At 43.4% G+C, this 6337-nt stretch overlaps 1 pseudogene; it reads left to right on the plus strand.

Annotated features, from left to right (window-relative positions):
• The first annotated feature begins 5770 nt into the window (after positions 1 to 5770).
• Positions 5771 to 5869, plus strand: LOC116885087 (annotated as a pseudogene).
• The last annotated feature ends 468 nt before the right edge of the window (positions 5870 to 6337 follow it).

Here is a 6337-nt window from a genome sequence, read left to right on the forward strand (position 1 = left end):
TCTTTTTTTCCCACCCTTTATCACCCACCCCCTAATACTTGATGGGAGAGAAACAAGGGAAAGGGGAGGGAGGAATTAGTACAATCCCTGAATCAAATTTCTTTCCTTTTGTTTTTCTTTCTCTGGCCAAGGCTACTTGGCTACTCACAAACTGCAACCAACACCCACTGGCATTCTTCTTGGGATCCTCACATTTATTTACCCTCTGAAGAAAAGTTTCCAGGATTCTAAACGTCATACAAATGCAGAAACTATCTTCAGCTGGCTAAACCATACGGCGGCTAGAGCACAAGGCAAACCCCAGTCAGCTGCTGTGGACAGTCCTAGGCAGCCCCCATATCCCTACACCTGGGATTAAAACAAAAGCACGTCCTTGTAATGTGTCTGTGTTTTTTTGTTTTCTTTTAAGAAACTGAAATCCCAGAATGCTCACTACACAGAATGTTCCTTCTGTGGTTCTGCACAGAAGGAACGAACTAGAATCCTGAGAAACAAAGCGAGTTCTTGACCTGATCAAGACTTCAGTTCTTTGATTTCCCAGTGATTTCTTTAAAACCATCCTATCTGCTCAAAACTGTGCTCCTAGGAGTGGATTGCACAGAGTTCTTAGTTGCCATGCTTCTGCAGCGCTGGTCAGCCACGCAGTGCTTTAGTGTTGCAGCTATGGGTTTATCAACTAAACGCATTTCTCTCTTTCTTGCTGGGTAGAGAACACATGCATATGTAGCTCTTTTGTAGTTTCTTGGGGCACCCCTAGTGCTTGTTTTCCTTGAGTTCACACATGCTTGTTCAGGAGGAAGTGCAGCAGAGAAAGTTGTCAAAAGTGACCCTCCATTCTCAGTGCCCTAACTAGCAGTCCCTGCCAGCTCTTTGATTGGTTTATGCATATATTCCTTCCTCGATTCTTTAAACACATGCGTGCATGGACGTGTGTGTAATTCCTCCTTAAATGACGCCTGGCTCTTCACAATGTTCATCTGCTTGCTTATCCCATTTAACAGTGCAGATGGTCATTACTACAGGTCATTAGGTTGCTTCTTCTAAGTGTGGTTTTCTTCCTCTGTTGCACGTGTATGCGAATTTTCACTCGATGTGTTTTCATTATCGCATATTAATTGTGCATAAGGGAAAATATTTTCATACCTGTAAATAATGAACATTGATCATATTTGCCCCTCACTTACCCTCTCTTATTCTCCTTGTTCTCCTCAACACCAATCTGATCCCTTACTTCTCAAACAGCTCCTCTTCTTGTTTTTTGTTTTGTTTTTAGGATTCAGTTTCATTAGGGAATCTTAGAGGATCAGAGGTGAAGGCCTGCTTACAAACCCTACCAGTGGCAACGATACTGAAGAAAGTACCTCCCCTTGTCAAAAACCACTGACAGGGTAGAAATCCTTAGAGAGGTATAAGAAATGTATAGATATAGATATAGATATTTTTCAGTACTTGACTTTTTAAATGAATAGATAACAGTACAGAACAAAACAAGAAACAAAATCAGAATATCAAGATCACTGACTCTTCACTGAATAAAGGGCTGAATGTTTCTGCCTGCCAACACCAAAACTTCCTAGGTTGAAGTTCCCGATCCCTGGTGAGACTGTATTTGGAAATAGGACTAATATGGAAAGAATTCGTATAAAATGATGCCATAGGATGGGTCCGGATCCCTTCGGGTTAGTTTCCTTTAAGATGAGACACAGAAGTACTTCTTCAATTACTACGCTTATGCATCAAGTAAAGACTGAGTCCGTAACTCAACAGAACACCAGTCAGCTGAGGTGTTGACTTTTGATTACTTAGTCTCCAGAACATTGAGAAAGGGAATTTTTGTTGTTTAAGCTACCCAGTCTCTGGGATTTCATTACAGCAACGGATCAGATTAAGACACAGTAAATTCTGTGTTCCAAATTCCTTCGTTGTTGGTTCCTTTCCTGCTTTGGAACTTAGACGCACAAAACAAATCCCATTCCCCATGGGCCACGTAAGAATGTGTAAAGAAAAACCCTCACATGTTTGTTGCTGTTTTCTGATAGAAATGTGAAGCACTTTTTTTTTTTTTTTTTTTTTTTTTTGGTTTTTTTTTCGGATTTGGGGTCTGAACCCAGGGCCTTGCGCTTCCCTGGCAAGCCCTCTACCACTGAGCTAAATCCCCAACCCCTAATGTGAAGCACTCTTAAGAGATTATTAACAGTGGTTAATTTCTGGGAAAAACAGGGATCAAAGGGAATAAGGCAAGGAATGTCAGAATGGGAAAGTTCTGGACAGAAAACCAAGGAAAAGCTTTGGCAACAAGAGACAAATCATAGTCCGGATCATAAGAGACAGGAAGTGTCTTATGGTCTTGGCAATACAGGTTGGGTTCGGGCCTTCAGAACCTTGTGTTTGGAGCCTGTCACCCCTGGAGGGAATTATGGGGGCATTCATGTTACTGAAAGGATATGTGGCACCCAGTGGATGGACCATGACTTGTTCCCAGGTTTTTTGTTGTGGGTCTAGTACTGAGTGACCATTGCAGTGAGCAAGAAGCAGAAGAGAGCTACTGTGTCTGTGTGATAAAAACAGGAAGCTGTCAACAGTCATTGGCCTTGACTCACAGCTTACCCATAGTCTCTGAAGTAGCTTGTTTATTCTTCATAACTTAATGAGCTATTGCTCCATCTTTCAGGTGAGAAAACTAATGTGCAAGGGTGGTTTATTAACTTCTGCAAGATGATGTAACTTCTGTGTAAGAGCAGGGATCTCCTTTGTTTCCACAGCAGTCCTTGTGTCTTTCCTTGCTCTCATGTGATGGAAAAGAAAGGCTCTGCTGAGGCAGCGCCCAGAGACCTGTGTGGGGACCATTGGTAGTGCCAATTGACCAGCTTCCTTGCTTCTTGCTGAGACCTGTGTGGGGACCATTGGTAGTGCCAATTGACCAGCTTCCTTGCTTGTTGCTGAGTCAGCGTTACCAGGCATAGCTGGTACTTACTCTGAACATTTGCTCTGTGGCTTGGTTTTGTTTTCAGGCACACTTTAGGTGGCCTTCTACTCCGTGGAAATGAAGACTGAGAGGAAATCATCTGGAGAGCTCACACTGAGCGATATGGGCAGAGCCACAAAGTTTGAGTCATCAATTTAATGCTTTGTGATTCTATGGGTTCTTCGAAATTTTTATTATCACATTTACTTATTTCATGTGTGTGTGTGTGTGTGTGTGTGTGTGTGTGTGTGTGTGTGTGGTATTAGTGTGTGTGCATGTATGGAACCAGAAGACAACCTCTAGCAGTCACTTCTCTCTGCCATGTGGGTTCCAGGGATTGGACCCAGGTTGTCCAGCCTGACAACAAGCTCCTTCACCACTGAGCCATGTCGCCAACTCCATAAGTTCTTCTCTTACGAACACCATTATATTAGTTATTTTTCTTATTGCTGTTACAAAAGATTTGCAAGAGCAACTTAAGGGAAAATGGGTTCATTTTGACTCATAGTTGAAGGTCCAGTCCATCGTCCAGGGGAAGGCAAGATTATGGGAGTGTCGAGTGAATGGTCACACCTCATCGGCAGTCAGGAAATAGAGAGTGATGCATGCTGGTCCTTCACTCTTCCCTCTTCCATCTGAGATTGAAGCCTACAAAATGGTGCCACCCACAAAAGAGGATGGCTTCTACCTCGGTCAACTACCTCAGAAATGTTGCTAGGTGATTCTAAATCCTATCAAGTAGGAAATCAAGATTAATCTTCACAAGGTCAACCTGACACCCCCAAACACCACCTTTAAGTCACTACCAGTTCCTGGCACTGTAAACTCATAGCCATTTCATACTGCGAAGTCCATTCAGTCCAACTGCAAAGTCTTAATGGTTTCAACACTTCACAAGTACAGAGTCTTCCCAGATTCAAGGCAGTATCTTAAATGTGAGCCCCCTAAACTGAAAATCAAGTTAAATACCTTCAATATATAATAGCACAGAGTAAATTCTGTATCCCAAAGTGGAAGAATTGGAGTACAGCAAGGAAAAAAATCATACAAAACCCTAAACCTGACAGTTCCATATCTGGCATTTGGAGCTTGTAAGGCAACATCTGACTGCAATGGCCTTGGGCAACCAACCCCTCCAGCTATCCCACCTACTGCCTAAGTGACCTCTCTCTCAGGGTGATGCCATGGTGTCTGCAGCTTTCCTTAGTAGATGCTCCATGGTGTTGGCAGCTCCAACATCCTGGGGTCTTGATTGCAATTTTGGCTTTATTTTCTCAGTTTTATGCAATGGCTTTTCAAGACCTCTTTGCAGGGACCCTGTTACATGTTGACTGGCTCAACAGCTTTCTAGCACCTTGGTGCAAACCTCCATGAGCTCCCTGCCCCTACACACACACACACACACACACACACACACACACACGCGCACGCACACACACACACACACACACGCATGCACACACACGTGCCTGTAAAACAACTGTAATGTGAATAGTGCTGCCAGACTCTGCTGTCAGCTCAACACGTCTGCTCCCATTCTGTTGTAGCTGCAGTGCATTAAAGCATGCTGATTTCTGTCCATCTTTTCCACTGTACCAGTCCAGAGAGCTTTTGTGTAGTGATGCTAACCTCTTTTAACAATTCTAACTGCTTTCTCACCTGCCTTTGTCTTCCTCTTTAAAATTGTTCCTTCCCTCACCAAATGGCATATTTTCATCTTTCTCCTCTGCCTTTTGCTCCTTCTCACTATAGAGGTGGATGAGAGTAGTGAGCAGTAATCATGCTACAACCTGAATGCTATTCTGTTGGCATTTCCTGCAACAAAGTAGCCCTGTACTCTTGTATTCAGCCTCCTGCCAGTACTCAGGACATGAGAAGAATGTAGCTGACTCTGTCAGAATACTACACAAAGAGACAGTTCCTCAAAGTTACTCAATCCCTTGTGAAATTGCATGAGTGGAAGTCCACCCTTCACCTTTCTCTCACCATTCCGGTCTTCCAGATTTCTACCCACCTGATGATTCAGTGTTGTTTACAAACATTCTAGAGTTTCTTTAGCTTTCACTGTCAAACTTTGCCATATTTCTCTCACAAATAAATCCCAAAGTCCAACAAACCACACAAATGGGTCTATTATAGCAACAGACCCAGTCCTTGGTACCAATGTCTCATATTAGTGACATTTATTAGTGTTGGGACAGAATGCCTGACAGGAGCAACTTAGGGCTAATGCTTTGAAAGTACAATCTGTCATGGAAGAAAGCATGGTGGCCAGGAGTTGAGGTGGCTGGCCATACTGTGGATAGCCATTAAATAGAGATGAATGCTGGGCTCAGCAGGGACACCAGCCCATGGAATAGATGCTCCCCACTCCTGTGTGAGTTTTTCTAACTCAGTCATGCCTCCCTGGAAATGCTCTCATAGACAGGTCCAGATGTTTGTTTTCTCTGTGATTCTAAATCTTGTTGACAGCCAAGATGAGCATCACGTCCTCCGGCTGCTTTGCTTTCTCCTCTCTCTGCCTTTCCTCTCATAGTCTATCTCCTCTTGGGTCTCTCTTCTCTATTAGCCCACAGTTCACACTGTCATTCATAATGTAGCTCATGGTGGACCACTTTCAAAACACACAATGACAACACAGCGCATACATCTGTATTGCTAAGAGAACCATGACTTTGTCTCTTCTGAGGCAAGCGAGGAGCTTAGCTCTCAGTGTGTGCAACTCCTACCTAATGAGAGATGAAGAAACTGCTGGCGCAGGAGAGAGCCCAGAAAAGTTTTCCTTTGTCTTAAAAAAGGATAGCACTTGCTTTGGCAACACATATACTAATTGGGTTGATACAGAGATTAGCATGGTCCCTGTACAAGGGTGACACAAATATTCATGAAGCAGTCCTTTTGTAAAAAGGGGTGATCACTTCCATCTTGTCTCTCATGAGTGGTGACTGTAAGGTAGGTCCTCTGGATGTGACCATCTTGCTCCATGGGGGAACAACCCAACTTGGGAAACAGCCATAGGCTGAATGTGAAGACAGAAAAGAGGATAGGTCCTTTATAACTTTTGTTGTTGTGGTTGTTACCATTATTGCTGTTGTTTTGTTTTATTTATTCATTTGTTTGGTTTTGAGACAGGTTCTCTCTATGTAGTTCTGGTTGGCCTGGAAATTTCTATGTAAACCAGGTTGGCCCTGAACTCACAGAGGTCCACTTGCCTCAGACTCCCAATGTCGTGCTCCACGGTGCCCAACTCGATGGTGATGATTTTGCAATACCACATTACCTACTCTGAAGGCTCTTGGCTTATGGGTTCTTGTCACAAGAAAAGTAGTATCTTCTCCTCTTGTGTCAGTCATTTCTGTTTGACCCACATGC

The sequence above is a fragment of the Rattus rattus genome, chromosome 15 (assembly GCF_011064425.1).
Source record: "Rattus rattus isolate New Zealand chromosome 15, Rrattus_CSIRO_v1, whole genome shotgun sequence".
Classification (NCBI taxonomy): domain Eukaryota; kingdom Metazoa; phylum Chordata; class Mammalia; order Rodentia; family Muridae; genus Rattus; species Rattus rattus.